The sequence below is a fragment of the Acinonyx jubatus genome, chromosome A3, assembly GCF_027475565.1.
Source record: "Acinonyx jubatus isolate Ajub_Pintada_27869175 chromosome A3, VMU_Ajub_asm_v1.0, whole genome shotgun sequence".
Lineage (NCBI taxonomy): Eukaryota > Metazoa > Chordata > Mammalia > Carnivora > Felidae > Acinonyx > Acinonyx jubatus.
Genome location: NC_069388.1, coordinates 92,509,738 through 92,535,475, shown reverse-complemented (window position 1 = coordinate 92,535,475; position 25,738 = coordinate 92,509,738). Strand labels below are relative to the sequence as shown.

The following is a 25,738-nucleotide window of genomic DNA, read 5'->3' as shown; positions in this document are numbered from 1 at the left end:
ACTTATGTCCTCATCTAATTCTACCTCCTTAAGTTCCCATCTCCAAATACAAACACATGGGGGTTAGAGCTTCAATAATTCAGTCCCAAGCAAAACTTTTGGGATATGATTGTAGTAATGAATGAAGGCTGGATTTGCCTTGTCCTCTTATGCATCTCACATGCTGGCTCTTTGAGTTCCCTCTGTCTGTCCCAGGCCTACCAGCACCTGTTTTCTTCTATTCAAAGAGATATACTTGTTTTGTGGCCCAGCACACTGGTATATGTTGTGCTATATGGTGGTATATGATAGTATATGATGAGTGTCATTTCAGTGAATTTGACATAATATCTATATGTTCCAAATGCCATATCATAAATAATAAAACAAAAACACATACTGGAATTAGTAGCAGCAAATCACATATTAATCCAGTCTCAGGGAAACTACTTACTCACATTGTTTATTTGCCCACTTAATCTCTACCATTACATTATGAGCAGAGGAAAATATAACCCTCACTTTCAAGGAATTTAAAGTAGTCTGAAAATTAAGTGTATTAAGTTAGAGGGAGCTGAATCTCATAAGAAAGGCACAATCATAGTAAAAAGAGCTAGAATTTGTTTAGAGCCTAACATATGACAACTGTAATATTTTTTAATTAAAAAACCTATCACATATCATATGATAAAGGCATTATTGTACCCACTTTATTTAATAAACTATTGACAATAAGAGATTAAAGCCAGAAGGAGGTTACATACCAAAAATGATGGGGTCAAGATTCAAGCACACGTATTGTCTACTAACTTCCACAGCTCATCTTCTTCTCTGTTTACTATGTGTGCTATGGAATAGAAGAGATTACAAATGTGAAATATGTGTTGAGATACTAAATTTACCATAACAATTATGATTATAATTCTATCACTAGTTTTACAGATTCTGTGATTATGCAGTTAACACCTTTAAAATAAATGTATCACAAAGGCACTGAACAGCCACTGTTGATTTAATCATCATGTTTTATTCTCACCTTCAAGTGTGATGGGTTATTTGCTGTTTTTAGTTGCTTAAATATTTGAATACAGAATCCAAGAGTTTACCTTTAGCGGGCAATTCCAGACAATCTACACTGATCTACAGCAATAGACTAATGATTTTATTATATAAAAGGACCATAAAATGAAGTTTTTAAAGGAATTGAGTAACTTATTGGAGAGATAAGACTTCACATCACAAAAAACAGAATACAGGAATGGAATTAGAAGTTATCCAGTGCAACTTTCATTTTACAAATGGGAAAACTGAAGCTCAGATGTATTGATCATCTAAGATTACAGAGTCAGTAGTGATTGAGTTTGGACATAACAGAGGCCTGCTGATTTGTAGTGGTGTTTTCCTTCCATGACCTTGCTTGAAATAGAGATCAATAAAAAGTATTATGATGTATACTAGTTTTACATATATTAATTATCAGAGCCTTTCCATTCTAATTTGTACCATATCATTCTGACTGGTGGCTTTCTCTTCACTATTTTTTACATAATCACAATAAAAAGCTACTAAAATACCATGCTTTGTTTAGTGATTTATTCTTTATGGCTGTTACAGTTTTCATTTAAAAATCTTTTTTTGTGTCTCATCTTAAGTTTTTTTTTTTTTGTCCCCCAGACTGTCAAGCCAACCTGAATAATGTAAAAGAAAACCTAATTCAGTTTCTTGAGTGGAAGTGATGAAGAGTGTGAGGCAAGCTTAAGGAAAAGTATAGGCTAACAGCACCTGCCCCCCAATGTGGGATATGTGATATTCTTCAGACACTCCTGGCTGCCCAAGAATAGGGGAAAAAAAGAAAGTAAACAGTTGACTGATAGAGATCAGGATGGGAGTCTCCTTCAATTTATGGATAACTTAGTAAACTGCAAGAAAAATGCAATCTTATCTATAGCCTAATCTCCAGAAACCTCTAGACTCCATTTCCTGGAGTCCTAATATCACCCTCATCAAGATGTAAGGGGGTTTAAGTGCTTGCCATGGTGATGTAGGAGAAAAGGCAAATGAAAATTTAAATTCCCTTACTGCCTATTGACAAGTCCTCAAAACAGGCAGAATAACCTCCCTCTAGGAACTCAGTTGCTTGATGATGACACTTTGCTAGGGGCAAAAGGCAATCTTGGCTTAACATTATCTGACACCACCCCTACCCCCTGCCCCCCCCCCCCCCCCCGCCAGGATCCTGTAATTCTACTTTAACATATAAAAATTCCTTTGGAAACTTCCTTTATCTCAACTCCCCTAAGATATATGCTGGCAATCATACTGCAAACTTATGGTTCCCTGATATACTTCTGAAGGGTCTCACGACTTAGGTTTTACTGAATGGTAATATGTGGCACTTTCTTAACAGCACCTAAGCCCCTCAAGGTCCTGGAAACCTTGCTTCCAAAATACCTTAGAGACTTACTCTATCCCTAACCCCCTCCCAACCTGAGGGTATATAATTAGTTACTGTCACAACCCCAGTGCAGCTCTTTCTGCCCACGGGTCCTGTCCCCATGATTTAATAAAATTACCTTTTTGCACCAAAGATGTCTTCAAGAAAGCTTTCTTGGCCCTCAGCTCCGAATCCCCCATCATCACCCCAAAACTTCATCAGAAGGTGTATTTGAATTCAAACACATTATTCCATCTTGCCACCTAAACTAAAACAAGAATTTAGAGAAATGCTCATAAAGGGCCTTTACTGTTGCAGATTGAGCCCATTGCAAATATTTAGTCCTGTATTTTTCCAAAATTACTTCTTTTAGCTTTAGCTTTTTCCCTGATAATACAAGATAAATTGCTCAACATGATTGTTAAAAGATTCTTACATTTCCCCAAATAATTTTTCATCACATATGTAAATTTCAGAAGCTGTGAAAATGAATATAAATTAGAACATCTGAAGAGAATGAATTATGTAAAACAATCCATTAAATGTATTATACAAAATTGCTACTTTCTTTAGAGTTTAGAGGAAAGCGAGGGCATTTCCTAGAGCTCCCATTGATTACATGGTTAAATTTATATTCTTTTAGGGAGCTGGAGTCACTGTTTTCTGTTGCAAAGCCAGGTATGGGTTATAATTACTGGCATCACAGATTTATTTTTAATTATTCATAAAAGTGATCTAAACAATGGAATCCCCAAATGAAAACACACAGTGCTGTTTTAGAAGCCATCTGTGACTGTTTCAAGCACCAATGAGATGCCAATTTTGTTTTTCATGCCAACTTAGGAACATAAAAAATTGATGTGGTATATATTTTTCAACATATGATTTTTTTCCAGCAGGGATAGTTAAACATCTTATGTATAGGATGTAAAAATATCAATGCTGCTGTATTGTTTTAATGGGAAACAAACATATGGAAACTTTGAAAGTGGCTTAATATGAACTCATTTGATATAATATGGCAATATTTATCCTCCACTCCAAGTTTGAAATTGGGAAAACACACAAAAAAATAGCTTGGAGTCTAAATACTCAACTGAATGCAAGTTTTCCTATAGTAGCTGTTTAGGGAATGTAGTATTAAGCACTCCTTAAATTTGGAGATTATTTGCTGATGAATTGACTACAAAAGGAATAAACCTTTCATAGTTTCTCTGTGTCTGATGTTTGTTCCATATCTTGGCATTTGATCTCAAAACGTCTAAAATGAGAGAAGTGTGGGATGTGAGCTAAGTCTGCAAGCATATCCAGTGGGTACTTTTTTCCTGTGCAGGGTTTTACTTTGTTCCTTGAAGCCCCAGAATCAGATTTCCATATCTTTTTCTTCTTCCTCCTCCTCCAACTCCTCCTCCTCCCCCTCCTTCTCCACCTCTGCTGCTGCTTCTTCTTCTTCTTCTTCTTCTTCTTCTTCTTCTTCTTCTTCATTTGTTTGGTCTGTATTTTAAAACCCATTTATAATGAGACTATTTTTTTTTTATCATTAAACTTATAGCCACAGAGAAATCGGCCTCATTCTGTCTGATATTGCTAGATTTGTCCTTGGGTTTTCCATTGCTATTGATTTTTAAGCAAGTAAAAGAGATCCAAAATGAGAGACCTCCATTTGTCCTATGGCTTACCCTGACCTCTGAAATTAATGATTATAATGGAGCCCTACCACAGTCTCCTCTATTGATCTCATACCACGCAGAGACACCATATCGCAGTTGGAGGCTGGGAATCATTTTAATATTTTCTTTCATTTGGCCTTATTGAATCTAAGTCTAGAAGAAAATGCTTAAAGCAGATGCTGTGTATGGAATCATGAATCAGTTTTTTTAAAAACTACACTGGGAGTTTATCCATTTTAATATATTCCTTTGTCTCAATCAGTCAGTATTTGGGAAGAGAGGATTTAAGTGCTTGCCCTCGAGTTGTCATTTTTCCTAGAAGTACAGTTTATCTTATTTTGATGTCTCATAATCAGACACAAACATCTATTATTGGTCTGTGCCACATTAATACAGTGACAGTCCCAGGAGCTATTGAGGTTTATGGAACTATTTTATCTTCCTATAAATTGTCCCAGAGCAGCGTGCTTTTCCTTGTTTCCAGGCTGTCACTTCTCAGTACTCTCTGTGTCTCCAGATACTAGTCAATATCTGCCTCCTATTTTCATGATTCTAATATGCTGAGGGATTACAGAGCAGATACTAGATTTGTTTTTTCTTAGAGTGAGTTTCACAAAGACTCTTCCAGAATAAAGAGCATTTTCTTTAACATGCAAACAATTGATGTCTACTTCTCTTGGTTTTCAATAAGATTTGCTTTTGGCTTGGCTTCACATTAAGTTTTTTTGTTGTTGTTGTTTATTTCTGAAAGACAGAGAGAGATATAGAGAGACAGAGCACAAGTAGGGAAGGGGCAGAGAGAGAAAGGGAGGCATAGAATCTGAAGCAGGCTCCAGGCTCTGAGCAACTGGTCAGCACAGAGCCTGATGCGGGGCTCGAACCCACAAACTGTGAGATCATGACTTGAGCTGAAGTCTGACATTTAACTAATTGAGCCACCCAGGTGCTCTGCACATGAAGTTTTGACCAAGGACTCAGGCCTAGTTGGCGGAAGTATTATTCTATAGTTCTTAATTATGATAGGGGTCTTTTTAACATAAACAATTTCATGTGGTTTAATCTTATAATTATTTCTTATGCACTGTTATCAGGCCACATATTGCTAGATAATGGGGCACACAGATAAACAAGCTGTTTTGTGAACAGCTTAACCATCAATGTTCTCACTCCTCCCCCTGAAAAGGGAAGTCTGAGTCCATGGGTTCAAATGCTAACCTCAACCAGAAATGCCATCAAAGACATACTTGACACAGTCTTTAATCTGGCAGTCTCATTTACACACAAAATTAACTACCACAGACATATAGTATTTAGACAAATGCACTGGGAAAAGCAATGCAGATGCAAAGTGGGACACAGATAAGAAGAAACTATAACATGAGAAAGGCAGGATAATATTTGTTGTTGAATTTAGTGGTTGAATAAAATTTCAACATTTTAAATGGAAAGCAGAAATTCAGGAGGACAATTGAGAGCTTCTAGAAGGCAGATAATTGTAAGCAGTGTGGGAAGAATACTTGGATAAAATTGAACACATAGATTGGGACCAATAGAAAGTTGGTATCTATCAAAGTTTCTAAAAAAGATAATTCTGTGCTTTAAAGTGAGCATTAAGTAGAAATATATTAGTGAAAGTGAATTATATTAGTAAATTAATATGGTAAAGAGCAACCTACTAAAACTAAACCATGAAGAAATAGAAAATCTGAACCAACCAATAATAATTAAGGAGATTGAATCAGTAATCTAAAACTTCTAAGCAAAGAAAAAACTAGATAGCTTCACAGGTTAGTCTACAAAACATTTACAGAAGAATTAATGCCAATCTTTTAAAACTTGTCCTAAAAAATGAAGAGGAGTGAACACTTCCAAACATATTTAACCAGGCTAGCATCACTCTTATACCAAAGCCAAATAGAGACACTACAAGAAAATAAAATTATAGGCCCCAAACTATGATGAATATAGATTTAAAAATTCTCAATAAAATACTAGCAAACCAAATTCAACAGCACAGTGAAGGATCATACACCATGATCAAGTGGGATTTATCTCTGGGATGCAAAGATGGTTCATCCTATGAAAATCAATTAATGTGATATGCTACATTATCAGAATGAAGGGTAATAATCCTATGATTATCTCAACAGATGCAGAAAAAGCATCCGACAAAATTCAATATCCTTTCATGATAAAAGCTTCACAATAAAGTATAGAGAGAGGATATACTACACATAATAACAAGCAGCTAACAACACACACCATGGTGAAAGCTAAAAAGTTTTCCTCTAAGATCAGGAAAACGACAAAGTGTCCACTCTTACCACCTCTATTCAACATAACATTGGAAGTCACGGCTAGAGCAATTAGATAAGAAAATGAAATTAAAGGTACGCAAGTCAGAAAAGAAGAAAATAGTCTCTATTTGCAGATGACATGATGTTTTTTATATATATAAAACCCTAACTAGCCCACCAAAACAAAATAAACCAAATCCAAAACCTGTTAGAACTAATAAATGAATTCAGTGAAGTTGCAGGATACAAAATCAACCACAAAAACCAGTTGTGCTTCAATACACTAACAATTAACTACATGGAAAAGACATTAAGAAAACAATCACATTTACTATTAGCATCAAAAATAACAAAATACTCAGGGATAAATTTAATTAAAGAGATGAAAAATCTGTACACTGAAAATGATAAGACATGATGAAAGAAACTGAAGACACAAATAAATTGAAAGATATCCCATATTTATGGATTGGGAGATATGATATTGTTAAAATATTTATACTACAAAAAATGATCTACAGATTCATTGCAATCCTGAACAAAATCCCAATTACATATTTTAGAGAAATAGAAAAAAATATCCTAAAATTGGTATGGAACCACCAAAGATATCAAATACCAGAAGCAATCTTAAGAAAGAACAAGCAGCTAATATTACACTTCCAAATTTCTATGGAAATTCCAAAAACTATGTTATCATGACATTACATGATAACATGATATTACAAAACTTCATTATCAAACAACATTGAACTGGCATAAAAACAAACACACAGAACAATGGGACAGAATAGAAAGCCAAGATATAAATTTATACATACACAATCAATCTTTGACAAGGATGCCATATAAAACACAATGAGGAAAGGATAGTTCTTTCAAGAAGTACTTTTGGGAAAACTACACATCGATATACAAAAGAATGAAATTGGACTCTTATCTTTCACTACTCACAAAAGTTAACTCAAAACAATTAAAGACTTGAAAGAATACCTGTGACTATAAAACTCCTAAAAGACAACATAAGGAAAAAGCTCCTTGACATTAGTATTGACAATGATTTCTTGGATATGACATCAAAAACACAGCCAATAAAAGCAAAAATAAACAAGTGAGACTACAACAAAATAAAAATCTTCTGCATAGCAAAGGAAATGACAAAATATATAAGAAACTTCTATAATTCAATGGCAAAAAACAAATAATTAAAAATGGGAAAAAGACATGGATATACATTTTTTCAAAAATGATACACAAATGGCCAACAGGCACCTAAAAAGATGCCCAATGTTAATAACCATTAAGGAAATACAAATCAAAGCCACAATGAGATATCGCCTCACACTTGTAAGAATGACTACTTTCAAAAAAAACCCCCAAGAAGTAACAATTGTTGGCGAGGGTGTGGAGAAAAGGGAACACTCACACACTGTTGGTGGGAATGCAAATTGGTGTAGTCACTATGGAAAACAATATGGAGGTTCCTCAAAAAATTAAAAATGGAACTGCAATGTGACCAGGGCGCCTGGGTGGCTCAGTCAGTTAAGCGTCTAGCTTTGGCTCAAGTCATGATCTCATAGTTTGTGGGTTTGAGCCCTGCATCAGGTTCTGTACTGACAGCTCAGAGCCTGCAGCCTGCTTCAGATTCTGTTTGTCTGTCTCTCTCTCTCTCTCTCTATGCTCCTGCCCTGCTCTGTCTCTCTGTCTCTCAAAAATAAAAACATTAAAAAATTTTAACAACTGCAATGTGATCTAGAATTCCAAAGGGAATTAAATCAGTGTCTTAAAGACACCAGTAAGGAATATATTGCATTAATACTTTCAATTTTCCCAGAAATGATAAATTAAGATCCATCAGTGCAAACTATATTTAGAAAACTAAATTTCTGACTTTAGGGGAAAAGCTCTCAGTTTTTCTCCTTTGAGGATGATTAATAGTTGTGGGTCTTTCATATATGGCTTCTATGATATTGGGTCAGGAAATGACAGGGATGTCCACTCTCACCATTGTTCAACATAGTACTGGAAGTCCTACTCTCAGCAATTAGACAACAAAAAGAAATAAGCATACAAATAGGCAAGGAAGAAGTCAAACTTTCACTCTTCACAGACATGATACTCTATGTGGAAAACCCAAAAGACTCCACCAAAAACCTGCAAGAACTGATACATAAATTCAGAAAAGTCACAGGATATAAAATCAACATATAGAAATCTATTGCATTTCTATACCCCAATAATGAAACAGCCGAAAGAGATATCAAGGAATCAATCCATGTGTAACTGCACCAAAGCCCATAAAATACCTAGCAATAAACCTAACCAAAAAGGTAAAAGATCTATACACTGAAAACTATAGAAAGTTTATGAAAGAAATTGAAGAAGACACAAAGAAATGGAAAACCATTTCATACTCGTGGATTGGAAGAACAAATATTGTTAAAATGTCTATACCACTCCAAACAATCTATACATTAAATGCAATCTCTACCAAAATAACATCAGCATTCTTCACAGAGCTAGAACAAACAATTCTAAAATTTGTATGGAACTACAAAAGACCCTAAAGAATATCCAAAGTAATGCTGAAAAAGAAAACCAAAGCTGGAGACATCACAAATCCAGACTTCAAGCTGTACTACAAAGCTGTAATCATCAAGACAGTATATTATCGGCACAAAAACAGACACACAGATCAACTGAATAGGATAGAGAACCCAGAAATGTATAGCTAATACATTCAAATACATTTGAATCCACAAATGTATAGTTAACTAATCTTCGATACAGCAAGAAAGAATATCCAATGGAAAAAAAGTCTGTTCAACAGACTGGACAGCAACATGCAGAAGAATGAACCTGGACCACTTTCTTACACCATACACAAAAATAAATTCAAAATGTACAAAAGACATAAATTTAACACAGGAAACCATCATAACCCTAGAGGAGAACACAGTCAGCAAACACTTTGACCTTGGCTGGAGCAACTTCTTACTAGACATGTCTCAAGAGGCAAGGGAAACAAAAGCAAAAATGTGAACTATTGGGAACTTATCAAGATAAAAAGCTTTTGCACAGTGAGGAAACAATCAACAAAACTAAAAGGCAACCGACAGATGGGGGAAGATATTTGTAAATGACATATCAGATAAAGTGTTAGTATCCAAAATCTATTAAAAAAGCTTATCAAACTTAATCCCCCGTAAACAAATAATCCAGTGAAGAAATGGATAAAAGACATGATAGACACTGTTCCAAAGAAGTCATCCAGTTGGATAACAGACACATGAAAAGATGCTCAACATCATTCATCATCAGGGAAATACAAATTAAAACTACATTGAGATCCCATCTCACACCTGCCAGAATGGCTAAAATTAACAACTCAGGAAACAATAGATGTTGGCAAGGATGTGGAGAAAGGGGGAACTCTTTTGCACTGTTGGTGGGAATGCAACTGGTGCAGCCACTCCGGAAAACAGTATGAAGTTACCTCAAAAAATTAAAAATAGAACTACTCTTTGACCCAGCAATTACACTACCAGGAATGTATCCAAAGGATACAGGAGTACTGATTCAAAGGGGCACATGCACCCCAATGTTTATAGCAGCACTGTCAACAATAGCCAAATTATGGAAAAAGCACAATGAACATCGACTGATGAATGGATAAAGAAGTTATGAAATATATATATATATATATATATATATATATATATATATATGTAATGGAATACTACTCAGCAATCAAAAAGAATGAAATCTTGTCATTTGCAACACCGTAGATGGAATTAGAATGTATTATGTTACGTGAAATAAGTCAGTCAGGGAAGGACAAATATATGATTTCACCCATATGCGTAATTTAAGAAACAAAACAGGTAAACATAGGGGAAGGGAAGGAAAAATAAGATAGAAAAAAAGAGAGGAAGGCAAACCATAAGAGACTCTTAACTACAGAGAACAAACTGAGGGTTACTAGAGGGGAGTTTGGTGGAGGGGATGGGCTAAATGGATGATGGGCATTAAAGAAGGCACTTGTTGGGATGAGCACTGGTTGTTATATGTAAGTGATGCATCAATGAATTCTATTCCTGAAACAATTATTACACTATATGTTAACTAACTGGGATTTAAATAAATGAAAAAAAAGAAGCTAAAAAATGGTAACATAAACTATAGGTAGAAAATGTGGAAAACACAAAAAGCCGAAATGGAAAGTGAAAAACCTACCATATTCTATTGACTGAAACAAACCAACTGTTAATATTTTTTTTAATTTTTTAAAAAAATTCTTACTGTTTTTATTTATTTTTGAGACAGAGAGAGACAGAGCATGGGCAGGGGAGGGGCAGAGAGAGAGGGAGACACAGAATCTGAAGCAGGCTCCAGGCTCTGAGCCATCAGCACAGAGCCCGTCGTGGGGCTCGAACTCGCAGACTGTGAGATCATGACCTGAGCTGAAGTCGGACGCTTAACTAACTGAGCCACCCAGGCACCCCAAACCCACTGTTAATATTTTGTTATAAGTTTCAGGTAACTATTGACAAATAATGCTACATAATCATCAATTCAAAGTCTCAGTAGTTTATAACAACAACTATTTATTTTTCCACTCATGGGTCTGTGGGTTGGTTGGGCTGATTTTTGGCTAGACTTGTGTTTGGCTCCAAGTAGCAGAGGTGGGTTAGGTCCCTTCATGTGATTTATTTGGGGCTCAAATATTTATTTTGGGGCCGAATAAGACTGAAGAACTAAAGGGCACTATAATTTTCAAGTGAGATGATATGATGGGATGTAATCTGGGTTGGGAACAGTGGTTAGGGCTGTCGATAGAACAACATTGGTCTTAAGTTGATAATTACTGAAATTGTGAGTTTATTATGCTATACTTTCTACTCTCATATATGTTTAAACTTTTACATAATAAAGAGCTAAATTTGTAAAACAATAACAAAAAGAAAACTCATTTCTACCATTAAAATTTAATTAATGCATTGTTTACTAGAGTGTCACTTTCTTGCAGTAGTATTTGAAGAATTTTTTTTAAGTTATTTATTTATTTTTAGAGAGATGGAAGACACTGTGAGTGGGGGAAGAGCAGAGAGGGAGAATCCCAAGCAGGCTCCGCACTCTCAGCACAGAGTCCTATGCAGGGCTCAAACCCATGAACCCTGAGATCATGAACTGAGCTGAAACCAAGAACTCGAGTTTTAACTGAATGAGCCACCCAGGTGACCTGAAGAATCTATCTTGATTATTGGCTATAAACCTGGCTCTTTTACAGGATATTAACTATATGTTTTCAAAAGATGGGACAGTACATGCGACAACTAAAAAACCTGAAGTGCCTAATTAGGAATAAATAGAGAAAATGCCATGTTGAATAATGCTATTTAAAGTTGAGCTATGGTACCATTTTGACATTTAGTGTATTGGAAGGTGGAAGCTTCTAACTAGAGAAACATGTGCCCTATTTAGAAAAATTTAAAAATAGAGAAAAGTTTAAAAATACTGCATTAAAACATATTGAATCTAATCCAAACTATCCGGAAGTAATTGTTATTTTTCTGTATGTCCTTTCATTGCTTTCATTACCAAAAGCAATTATCCTGTCATTTGCAACTTGTCATTTTAGTATTATAATATATGGGAAATATTTGTGTCATTAAATTTTCTTCTCCGACATATTTTAATGTCTACATATTATTTTATTGCATTAACATAACTCAGTGTATTGAACCAGTTTTTGAGTATTGTTTTTTGAAATTGTTACTTTTATTTTTTTCACAGTGTACCTGTAACAACTGTCTTTACATTTTAGTTAGATTTTTTGTAAATATTTGTATTAATTCTGTGTGACAAATCATTGAAATCAGAATTGTTCACATATGGTATGCACAATGTATTAATTTCCTACTGCTCCTGTAATAAATCACCATAAACTTTAGTGGCCTAAGTTAGCACAAATTTATTATCTTGTTCTTAAGACATCAGAAGAGGAATGGGTCTCACTGGATGAAAATCAAGGTGTCAGTGTGGCCGCATTACTTTCTGGAAGCTCTAGGGATAAATCTCTTCAGTTGCCTTTTCCAGCTTCCAGAGAAGGCTCACATTTCTTGACTGGCATAGAAGGTCTACTATCTCCAAAGCCAGTAATGGTGAGTCAGACTGCCATCTCTCTGGTTCTGACTCATCTGCCTCCCTCTTCCTTTTTCAGAACCTGTGGGAAAATACTGGGTATGCCTAGAGAATTCAGAATAATCCTTTATTTTAAGATGCGTTAATCAGCAAAATTAATTCCACCTGAAACCTTAATTCACTCTTGCTATATAACATGTTTGCAGGTTCCAAACATTAGGGCATGTAGGTCTTTGGGAGACCCATCATACTGCCTACCACATATATTTAAAATAATTTTTAATGGGTATTTTCAAATTGATCCAAGTAAATTTTATATTTATAAAACTCTAAAACTCTTAACATTTCGTTGTAACTTGGTTCTTCCCTAATACATTTGTTGAAATATAATTCACATACCTTAAAGTTCACCTTTTTAAAGTGTGCAATTCAGTTATTTAATTAATTAATATTAATATATTTTTAGTATAGTCACCATGTTGTACAACTACCACTTTATTCTGGTTTCATAACCTTTTCATCAATCTCCCAAGAAAACCCGTATCCATTAGGAGTCACTCTCCAGTCCTCTCTTTACCATATGTATATACACACATACTGGTGTCATGTCTAGCTCATCACAACTTAACATATTTATTATTTACTTATAGTTATTTCAGAACATTATTTAACATTACATTTTGCATTTCAATATTCAATGTGTTTGAAATTTATTTTGGTATATGCTATGAGGTAGAGATGCATTTTATTATTTTCCAAGATATAATAATAGTTGCTGCACCACTTATAAGAATAAATATCATTTCTGCATCTAATTAAATTGTAGCCAACATAAAATCCTGGTGGAAGGGAATATTTTCTTGGATATCTATTAGCTCATGTTAAATCGGCTATGTAATTTTGGTGAAATTACCATTTTCTCTTAAACGTGATAAAATAGTATACAATATAATTTCAATATTACTATGTATATTCGCTTTTTATTTCAACTTTTTAGTGTTTTCCTACAGTAAATATTCCAGAAGAAATATATGACCTTTTCTTTTTTTCAAATTGAAATGTACGTGAACAAATAGTAAAAAAAAAAACAACTTAAAAATTTGAATATAACTTTAACTTACCTCACTAATCCAAAAGATGGTATCTCTTCGATATTGTCTTCAAATTCAGTAGCATTTTAGGTCTCTCAATTTATTCAATTTTTTTCTCCTGTCCTTTAATATTTTTCATCATATAGCTCTGAACACTTCTTTAGTGGTTATACCTACATAGTTTGTATTTGTGAATTTGATTGCTGGTTAGAAGATCAAGGAGGTTTCAACAAGTAGATGACATCTGATTTTTAAGCAGGACTTAAAGAATGCTTCTAATTTGGTTATATGGCCTTAGAGACAGAGCAGCAATCACTCTGTAAAAACCTTAGGGAAGAGCATATGTGTATGTATATATAAATGTATGTATATCTAGATAGTAGAGTATATGAAAGGATTCATTCTTTTGAAATTATTTAGTAACAATGTTGGCGTCATAATTAGAAATTACATTTTGGCAACTATACCTGATCTTTGTTATTATGCAAATTTTAAATGGTTGGCCTCTGCAGTTTCTTGTAGATATTTTGTAGAAATAATAATGTAGAAATAATAAAGGAGTGTTAAGTCAAGTAACTTAGTATTTAATTTTGAATGACCTTTATTTCCATTACATTCATGCAATGTGTTTAATGATCTATTTATAAGACCATACTAATTTTCTCCATTTAACAGTGCAGTGAAATAATTCTGCAAGAGACAAAACAAATCAATAACATAAAAGTTCAGACCTTGAATTAAAATGAATTTTTTTGTCTAATAAGTAATATTATTGTCAGATATTTTATTAAAATATTCTGCCCTACAGGTATCCACGACTTTGTGTGGTTTAAATAATCAGAACCTGAAATTTCATTATAATTGAGTTATTCAATTTTTTTTAATCAAGTTAAGAGCTACCTATTTTTCAGAAATAAAAATAAAAATAAACCAGTAGGGTAATAACACATCTTAACAATTTTCTATTATGGATCTATTATGGATCATTTCATTCAAAGTCATTTTTCTTAAGCCAAAAGATTAACATTCTCTGAGCAAGAAAAAAATAAGGAATTTTATCAAAAGTAAATTAATTTTCTTTTATAATCATTAACATTTATAATAAACAATCCATGAAGCACAATTCTTAACGGAGAAGAGGAAATAAAACTCAGTGCATTTAACTATAATAGGTTTAATTGGAACAATTATCAACTGAATGCAGCAATTCAAGCAAAATCAAGATGATTGAATTTAAAGCAAAATCTAAGTATTTTTTATCATGACAAAAACGCTAGAGATAAAGAGAAATAAGAATATTAAAAAGCACATATAAAAGGAATAACTTGACATACTCAGAAAATATAAATACAGTTTGGAATATCAATATCAGAACAAGGGAAGATAAGGACGAAAAAATCAAGAAATAAGACAATGAGAAATTACATGGCTCTATGTAAAACTCATAGGATCATTAATCTTTTACCTAATAGTACTTTTCTATTTTATGGCCCATCAGTATATATTTGCCAAACAAATACATTTGTGCTATAAAAGAGAAACTTTTGTGAAGACATAGATAATCAAATAGAAACGTTAAAATAATCAAAGTGTTTTTTTGGGGGGGCGCCTAGGTGGCTCAGTCGGTTGAGCGGCCGACTTTGGCTCAGGTCACGATCTCGCGGTCCGTGAGTTCGAGCCCCGCGTCGGGCTCTGTGTTGACAGCTCCGAGCCTGGAGCCTGTTTCGGATTCTGTGTCTCCCTCTCTCTGACCCTCCGCCGTTCATGCTCGGTCTCTCTCTGTCTCAAAAATAAATAAACGTTTAAAAAAAATAATCAAAGTTTTTAATGGATTTAACATGGCTACTGACATAGAAAAAAAGATTTGAAATTTTTTATTAATAATATTTATATTCATTTATTAATAATATGAACCTCAACAATATTCAATAGAACTTCAGTATTCAATAGAATAAACTCTATTTTCCTCCTCTTTTGTTTATTTATTTTCTTAGAGAGAGAGAGAGAGAGAGAGTGAGCATGAGCACAGGAGGGGCAGAAAGAGTCAGAGAGAGAATCCCAAGCAGGATCCCGTGCTGTTAGCACAGAGCCCAATGTGGGGCTCAAACTCATGAACTGTGGAATCATAACCTGAGCCGAAATCGAGCCGGATTTTAACTGACTGAGCCACCCAGGCACCCCTAAACTCTATTTTCATGTGGCTATGGAACATCTATCTGCAAAATATTTATTTATTTCATTCCACAAATTAAAATAAATTTCTAAATGAATTTTATACATTTTACAGACTATAATCTTGACTATATAGTGACATAGACCCAAAAATAATCACATAAATTTAAATAATCACACAAAGAAACATCTTATACCAGTGTAAAACATCCTCCCAAATAACTTTTTGGTAAAATAACAAATTAAAAACAAAACGAATCAAAATAATCATTAATTATGAAGATCAAGTACACTTAAATGATGTAAATAAGTTAAATTTCTATTTCATATAACATAAAATTTTGGAAAATTAAAATTAGGAAATAAAATGCCCTGTAAAAGAAAATTTCTGCTGCTAGTAATGACAGAAGTACCTATGGATGTACTACCCTAAGAAAAAAAATAAGTCTCAGCTAGACCAAAAATAATTACAAAAGTAACTACTTACAGGCACCAGGGAATGAACAGAAGCAGACAGACCTGAAAGGAGAGTGCACAACTGGGGAAGAGGTGCTGAGCAAAATGAGTTCAAGTTCTTGTGATTTGAGTCTGAGATCTGATGCTTTTGGTACAGAGTGCAGTCAGTGTGGGTGCTGATGGGAAAAAACTAACCATATTTCTGTCTTGGGGAACTAGAAAAGTAAATCTAGAAAACTGTGACCACGGGAGGCAATGGGGGCATTTCAGAAAAATAAATAGGAGAGGAGGATACACAATTTCTATCAATCCACATTTCTGAATGTCCTCAAAGTCACACACACACACACACACACACACACACACACACGACTCAAAGAATACCTCAGCTAAGGACAGAAGATCTGAACTGACACTGTTGGTACTACCCAAGAAAAGTTGAATTTGTAAATCACACCCAACCAAAATAATTGCCTAGTAAAAGAGGCAATCTCTTCAGAGAAAAATAGTACAACCTCAGGATAAAATCCAACATTATCTGACATATAAGGAAAGACAGTAGAATATACTCTCAGGAGAAGAAGTAACCAACCAACTGACACTACCTCTGAGATGACCCAACAATGTAAAGATAACAATTCTTGCAGAAAAATAAAAATTTTTAAAAAGAGCCAAATAGATGTTCTAGATATGAAAAATATAACATCAGAAATAAATTCACTGGATACGTTTAACATATATATACAAACAGAAGTTATAAAGGAAAGAGTTAAATGACTTGAGAATAGATCAGCAGGAATCATCTCATATGAAGAACAGAGAGGAAAAAATGTTGAATAAAAACAAAGTTTTAGGTCTATATTAGCTTGAACTGCCATAGAAATATACAATAGACTGGGTGGCTTAAATAGCAGACATTTACTTTTCATAGTTCTAGAGGCTAGAAGTCCCAGACCAAGTTCTGTCATGGTGAGTTTCTGGTGAGAGCTCTCTTACTGGCTTGCAGACACCTGCCTTCTCATGTGTCCTTACATATCAGAGAGAGAGTTGTTCTCTTCTTATAATGGCGCGAGTCCTACTGGATTAGTTCATCAACCTTTGACTTAATATAACCTTTACCACCTCCTGGCAGGTCCTGTTTCCAAATACAGTTTGGAGCAACACAAACATTCTGTCTATAACAAGGTCACTGTTAGTACCACAGTCTAACATTTGACTGGAGTTGCAGGAGACAAGAGAGAACTTGGGGCAGAAACAAACAAACAAAAAACCCCACATTATTTAAAAAAATAATAGTCCCAAGTTTCCAAATATTAAGAAATAAAGACACTTAGAGATACAATATGATTAATGAAAACCAAACAAACATGCCAAGACACTTTATAAGAAAACAGTTGAAAGCCAAAGAAAAAGAGCTAAAGGTAAAAGCATCAAGAGGAAAAGCGTGTGCTTTTTTCAAATAGGGGAAACAATGAGATTCATTGAACTACTTTCTCATCAGATACTACAGATGACAGAGGAGAGTGCAACAGTATCTTAAACTGCTGAAAGAAAAAGAAAGAACCTGTCAATACAAATCCTATATCCAATGAAATATGTTTCAAGAATGAAGGCAAAATAAATTTGCACATGTAAGAATACCAAGAGAATGGATTGCCAAAGACTTACACTAAGAAATCCTAAAGAAAGGAGGTAACATCAGTAACATGAAGGATTAGTAGGTCCCAACACTTGATTCCCCCCCCCCCACAAAAAAACCAACAAAATAAATAACAACTAAAAACTAACATATAGTGCTGGGAAACGTGTGGGCTACAATAAAGACACAGGAGGAATGCTGAAGAACTAAAAACCAGAGGGTAGCTTCATGGAAAAGCCTAGGAAGCATTTTACCTGTGTCAAACCATCCCCTAGTACAGAGGTGTTCATCTATCAGGAGAAATGCCCTCAGAGGGATTTCGCCCACCATGAAAAGAAGAGCTGGACAGTAAGACTCACTGTCGTGGACATTTGGGGCCTTTGCTACTGAGGACTCCCACAGTCTTCACTAACACTCGCCCCAGCTGACAGAGCTTCTAGGCATCCCTGCCTCTGTGTCTTCTCCTAGCAGCTAGAGCTACCAACTGCAGTAAGGCATGCCTCCGTCCATGCCCCAGTTACGACCTGTTCCCTGAGATCTGGGTGCCACAGAGCCTTGGCATCTATAGGGCTGGAGCTACTGCTGCTTTGAGTTCCACCTCTGGGACTCAGGTCACGTGACCCAACATGAGCTGGGCTGAGCTGCTCCTGCTCTGCATCCATCTTCCAGGTAGCTACATGTGGCCATCACAGAAATGTTCTGCTGCTGTTCCGGGACTGTACCCTAGCACTAGACTTGTGACTTTGACTCAACATCTCCAGGAGATCCTGCTATTGTACCTTCCTCTCTGGGCCCAAGACACCACTGCTATCTGTCCTCCCAGGGTCCATGCTCCTGCTGTATTCCATTCCCCAACCCCACCCATGTCACAGTGGAGGGACCCAGACCCTGATTACACAGCAGCTCTGCATACAGCCACAACTCAGGCTGAAGGAAGTGCCCCTGGGCCTTGATAGTTCCATATGTGCCTATTTCCAGGACCCTACCTCCACTGCCTCTGTGACTATATGTGTGCCAGACAGTGTGTGAATAGAGAGCCCCTCAGCCAGTACTGATTCCCATTGGCCAAATAAAAAAAAGGGAAGAGAACCCCAACAGCTTTCACCCCTTAGGACCCCAATAGCCATAGCTGCCACTGCCATACGTGGGACCTCCATAGTCCTGGGCAACATCTTTGCTGACGTTGATCTCAACTGATGAAACCTCATGGAGACTATGCTGCTGTGTACCTCCCAGGAATCAGAGATGCTGCACTGTACCCCACTCAGCCAGCACCTTCATAGCCCACCAACTTCAGGTGAAAGTCCTTCCCCACCAAAGCCACTATGAAGAGACTGGAACAGTCAATGGTCTCTCAAATATGCAGCCATAAATGCAAAGCCAACAGAAACATGATTATTGTGAATTTGCTTCTGGGCTCTCTATCCTGTTTCTTTGGTCTATGTTTATGACAATGCTATACTGCTTTGATTACTATGGCTTTGTAATATAGTTTGAAATCAGAAAAGTATGATGTTCTTTCTCCTTCATTCTCAGTACGCTTTGGCTATTCAGGGATTTTTGTGATTCCATAAGAATTTTAGGATTGTTTTTTCCTATTTTTGTAAAAAAATGCCATTAGAATTATATTAGAGATTGCACTGTATCTATACATAGCTTAAGGTAGGATGGATATTCTAACAATATCAATTCTTTGAATCCATGAACATGAGATAGCTTTCCATTTATTTATGTCTTCTTTAGTTCTTTCATCAATGCCTTACAGTTTTCAGTGTACAGATCTTTCGCCTCCTTGGTTAAATCTATTTTCAAGTATTTTATTGTTTTTCAATAAATTTTTACAATAAATAATTTTTTACAATAAAATTTTATTGTAAATTATTTTCTTTATTTCTTTTTCAGATAATGTATTTTTAGTGAATAAAAACACTGCTGCTTTTGTATGTTGAATTGTATCCTGCACACTTGTTGAATTCATTTTTTACTTCTAACAGTTTTTGATTGAATCTTTAGGATTTTCTATATATATAAGATCATGTCATGTGCAAAGAGAGGTAATTTTACTTCTTCCTTTCCATTTTGTATGCCTTGCATTTATTTTTCTTGCCTAATTACTATGATTAGACTTCCAGGTAGGATGTTGAAGAGAGTGGTGAAAATAGGCATCCTTGTCTTACTTCTGATCTTAGAGGAAAAGCTTTTAACCATTCACCATTGAGTATGATGTTAGCTGTAGGTTTGCAGATGACAAATGAAAGTACGCTATTGCAAGAGTCATTCACCATAAATGAAGTTGTGTAATATCACTTAAATGTAGACTGTAATAAGTTAAATATATTCAATAAACCATAACATTCTTAAAATAATAATCAGAGCTTTAGCTAATACGCCAGGATAATTTGTAATAATAAAAATACTCAATTAATTTGGAGCACCTGGGTAGCTCAGTCAGTTAAGCCTCTCTCTGACTCTTGATTTTGGCTGCTTGGGATTCTCTCTCTCTCTCTCTCTCTCTCTCTCTCTCTCTCTCTCTCTCTCTCTCTCTTTCTGTCTCTCTCTGCCCCTCCCCCACTCACACATGTGTGCATGCTCTTTCTCTAAACAAATAAAGAAATAAACATAAAAAATACTCAGTCCAAAAAAGGGCAAAGGACAGTGGGCCATATAGAAAACAAATAGATTATAGACTTAAATATAATCATCTTCAGAATCATATTAAAAGTAAACCAGGGTTCAGCAAATTTTTTCCGTAAAGGACCAGATAGAAAGTGTTTTAGCCTTTTTAAGCCATGTGTTAAAAGCTGAACTCTGCTACTTCAGCACAGAAGTAGCCATAAGTCATGTATAACTGCATGTATGCTGGTTAGATTTGGCCCACAGGTCAGATTTGCTCCCCTGGCAATAGGTTTCTGATTCCGAGTATAAACATCTCACTTAAAGAGCAGATAATGTCTGATTGGATAAATAGCAAGAAGTGACTTTTTCTGATTACAAGAAATGTGCTAATTTAAATATAAAGATTAAAATAAAATAAAATAAAATAAAATAAAATAAAATAGTGGAAAAGGATAAAATATGCTAATGTGAATGAAAGAGTGCTTAAATCCCATGAGTCCATTTTGCACTATAACTCCAAAGTAACCTTCAAATTTTGTCATGTGGCAACAAAGGACTTAGAAATCTCCCTTGCTTTTCTGGGATTACTCTTCTCAAGGTCAGGGTTATTTGCAGGTAGTTGTAGGCACGCAGGGACTTTTTTTCCCCATCACGGTAAAGCATTCCAAAGTGGTAGTGGTGGGCTGGAAGACAAGACACATTGCTCTTACCTGTGACTTTTTTATAAATCAACTTAATAAAGCCTTGCTCCAATATATTGAGGAGCCTGGAATAACTGAAAACATCAGGTCTAATTTAAAAAAATTTTTTTTAATGTTTATTTATTTTTGAGAGAGAGAGAGAAGGAGAGAGCGCAAGAGCAACTAAGCAGGGGAGGGGCGGAGAGAGAGGGAGACAGAGAATCTGAAGCAGGCTCCAGGCTCTGAGCTGTCAGCACAAGAGTCCAAACAGGGCTCAAACTCAGAACCATGAGCTCATGACCTGAGCCAAAGTCAGATGTTTACCTGACTGAGCCACCCCAAAACATCAGGTCTAGACACCCCAAAAACATCAGGTCTAGAAGTGAACTTTGCCCTTGGAGAGGCGTGGCATCTCCAAATCAGATTTTCTCTGGGGAAAAAAACAAAAAACAGCTCTTGAAATTGTCAATTTTACTTTTGTTCTTTCTTTGTAATTATTTTCTCTTTGCCTTATTTCCCTTTCCTTACACTTATTATGTTCATTTTGTTATTCTGTTCTTAATTGCTTAAAGACTTGATTTTGTGTATTTCTATTCATTCATTTCATAATTAAAATACTTGAATTTTGTATTAAATATATTTTGATTTTCTTTTCAGTTTTGTTATTTTCTAAGTAATCTGTAACTGGAAGTAGCTCTGCTAATATCAATGATGTATTTAAAAGGTTGTTTTTATTCCAAATGTTTTTACTATGACTTTTGTGGACTGCATATGGAATTTTATTATTCATTACTAATTAGTTCTATTGTGGTCATGGAATATAACATACATCAAATTTTAAAAATGTAATGAGGTTTAATTTGTTCCTAGTTTTTAAAAAGTATAAAATTTCAAACACATTAAAAATATATACATTTTGGGGAGAGTATAATTGAATTTATTAGCACATAATAAATACTCAGATATTTCCTAGCACTGTACTGAGATGTCATTTTAATTATTATGCTTTTAGCTACTGCAATCAATTTTAAAGATTAAAAATATGTTATTAACAGTAAATTGTACATTATGTGTATTTTATCATAAAAATATACAGATGAAAAGATGTCTCATGTACACTCCGTTATATGAAAAAAACACATTACATTTAAAATTTTGTGCATACATTTGTGTGTGTGCTATAACTACATATCATGATTTTTTGCTGTTAATTCTTCATTAAATACAGTTTTAACTTTTTGTGTTATCTGACATATGTCTCATAGTTATTATATTAACAATAATTAATAGTGAAGCAGGTCTCTAGTAAACCCAGAAGATAAAAACTTGGCCAGGACAGGTAATGTTTTTGTTATCACAAAATATACCATCTAGTCAGGGAAAAGAAACAAACACAGATACATTATGTGTGTGTGTGTGTTGCACATGCATAAATATGTGTATATACAGATATATCTGCTTGTGTTTGTATATGTATGGTATATTTGTATGTGTGTCTGCAAGTATTTGTTTAAATACACATATGCTTGTACGTATATACCTATAATTTGTGCATATAATTATTTAGTTATGAAATGTTGGGTAGTACATTTACATACATAATTACTTGGAAAAACAAAAGGTAAGGTAAAGAAATAAGAGTGTAACAGACTTGAATGCTTTAAGATGAAAGGAAGACCTCTCTAGAGGTGATATTTAAACGGAGTCCTACATGAAGACGTCAATTATGGGAAAACCTAGAGCACAAGCATTCCAGACAAAGGGAGCAGAAGATGCAAAAGCCCCTAGGTGAAAATGAGCTTGCAATGTGTAAGAACAGCAAGGTCAGCATCAGGGTAACTATAGTTATTGTTACAGTAGCAGGAGACAAAATCGTAGAGTAATATTATCAGATTAATGTTTTAAGTAAATCTCTGTGGGCAATAGCCAAAGCTGGAAAAACAGTTTGAAAGCTATTGTATTTGTCTGAGTGAGCAATTTTTGTTTGGAATAGTGGTAACAGTGGGGGTGAAAAAGCGAAGTTAGATCTTAGATATATTTTCAAGATAAAGCTGACAGCTCTTGCAGATTGATTGCATATATTATAAGAGCAATGGTGGAATTACAGATTTTAGTCTGAGCAACTGAGGCAAAGGTGATGCCATTTTTTTGAAATGGGGAACAACAGAAGAAAAATATGTATTTGAGCAGAAATAAGATTTCTGATTTGGTTGCTGTTGTTGTTGCTTTTTATTTCTGTATGTTACATTTGAGATGTACAGTACGTAGGCCAAGTGGAGAAGCCAAGTAGGCAGATGGATAGATGACTTTGAAGGTCAAGAGAAAGGTCAAAAGAGAGGTCAGAACTGGTGATATAAGTTTGAGAATCCTTAGGGTGCTGATGGAATTTAAAGCCTTAGGGCTTGATGAGGTCATCAAAGGAGAGAATGTAGACCTAGAAGTCTGAGAATGAAGTTAGTGCATCTATTGAGTAGAAGGGAATCAAGAGAAATCTAGAAAGAAAAGTAAATGAGACAGAAAAAAACCCAGGAGAATACTGTGGTTCAGTTTCAGAAAAAGAACTGAGAGAGGAGGAAGAGGAAGGAATGTGACGAAAAATGAGGAAAGGAGAAAGGAGGAGGGGGTGGAGGAGACGCAGGGAAGAGAGAAGAGAAGAGATCACTTGCAATTACGATGTGGAAAGTTTTTAATGTTGAATCACTGATGTTCATTCAGTATGTGGACAATCAACTTTAAGAGGTTTGCTTTATATGTATTGCTACTTTTAACCTCCAATATGGTAGAAATCAATGCCTGTATATTACCACAGGCCTATGAACTTTGATTTCTTGTTTCTGATTCGATCACAAATATGAATAAGTAGTTGTTTGTGTTTTAGTTTTGAAATAAATTAAGGTCCATTATTAAATGGAATGATTCTAGGCTCTGGTCCCATGTTGATTATTTCAAAGTTTTAATCACCCATTAAGTCATTAAGGTGATTGTTTTTCCAATGGGTGATGATGTAATTAATGATTTAAGTGGGTTTCATCAATCATATTCAGAAAGCCAATTCCTAATACTCTCAAAACGCAAATCAAATTCTTAATTCCTTTTATTCTGTCCTATCTAGTGATGAAAAATAGTTCAGTGTCCACTTGGAAGTGGCTGAGGATGCTTTATTTATTTATTTATTTATTTATTTATTTAGCTGGTAAGTGATGTAAGCAGGGACCCAGTTTTTATATGGATGACGTTTGTTGAATTGATTGAAGTCACATCAGGGTTAGAATAATTCCTGGAATATTCTGATATGTTTCCTGAGAAAATTATATCTCCATTTGTGCAGCCTCGCAGCCAACTGACTATAATTACTATATTCTGTTATTTGCTGATATGTTATTCCTATGACAGTTAATATTTTGAATATTTATATGGAAATCGATGAAGTGAAATATATACAAAGGGTTTAATACTCTATATTTATTTTTTATAGGTATCCAAATTACAAAAATAATTTATAAAGTCTCAGATTTATAAAGTCTCATAGCCTACATGCAAAATTGTTGATTCAACACATGGAGAGACACTTAAATATGATTTTTTGAATCTCTTCTCAATATTCCTCTCCTATTCCTCATGAAAACATGGAGTCCCCAGTTTTTAAAGCTGTGGCATATGAGGCCTCAATCACCTAGTTTAATAATGGATATGACAGTTTTTTCTTCAAAAGAGGCTTTGTGCTATCTTTCATTGGCTTCTAATGCTTTAAGTTTGAGCCTCTTCAAAATTGAGAATGTTTCACAGTTTTGTTTTTGTTTTAATAAGAAGGCATTTAAATTGTAAGGAAGGACAAAATGAAAACCAAGTGTTTACAGATAAGGGGGATTTCCAATGGTAGAAAATGGAATGAGATGTGTAAGTTGAGCCAAAGAAGAGAGGAATCTAGGTAAGAATTGTTGGTTTAGTGCACCTTTTAGTGGTCTGAGCAATAGAATAATCCTAATAATACCTGTTAATTCTTTATTGAACCCTTACTATGTGTCAATTACTACTCCAAGTGTTTTATATGAATCAGCAGGGATTCTTATGAATAAGCTGGGATTTCTCAATCTCTGCATTATTGACATTTTGGGCCAAATAATTCTTTGTTGTGGGGGGCTGTCCTGTGCATGCAGAATGTTCAGCAGTATCCTTTCACTCCACCCATTAGATGCCAGTAGCAACACCTTTATCCCCAGATGTAACAACTGAAAATATCTCTAGACATTTGTTGAAGTCTCCCTGGGAACAAAATTTCTTCCTACTTAATATTCACTGATTTAAGCCCTAAAACAATTTTATTAAACACTTATTTTTGTTCTTTCCATATGACCTTTAGCAAAATTCAGATAGAGTTTCAGTACCTTTCCCAAGATTATGCAGCCAGTAATTAGATACCTAGAATTAAAATCTAAGCACTTGAATGCCATTACTCATGTTCTTAAGCACTGTACTATACTATTTCTCATTCTTTCTCCAATATAACTCATTCTTTCTCCAATATAAGCAAGAGATTATACAACTGAAAAAAGAAATTAA

At 34.8% G+C, this 25,738-nt stretch overlaps 1 long non-coding RNA gene across 1 annotated transcript in view; it reads right to left on the bottom strand.

Moving 5' to 3' along the window:
- Positions 1–743: 743 nt before the first annotated feature.
- The window catches only part of LOC128311239 (uncharacterized), a 111,860-nt gene continuing 86,865 nt past the window's right edge, over positions 744–25,738 (bottom strand). Inside the window, exons 2-3 of the long non-coding RNA XR_008289426.1 lie at positions 2,553–2,681; positions 744–826 (exon numbers count right to left, since the gene is read on the bottom strand). This is a non-coding gene — a long non-coding RNA (uncharacterized LOC128311239). The remainder of the gene's footprint in view (positions 827–2,552; positions 2,682–25,738) is intronic.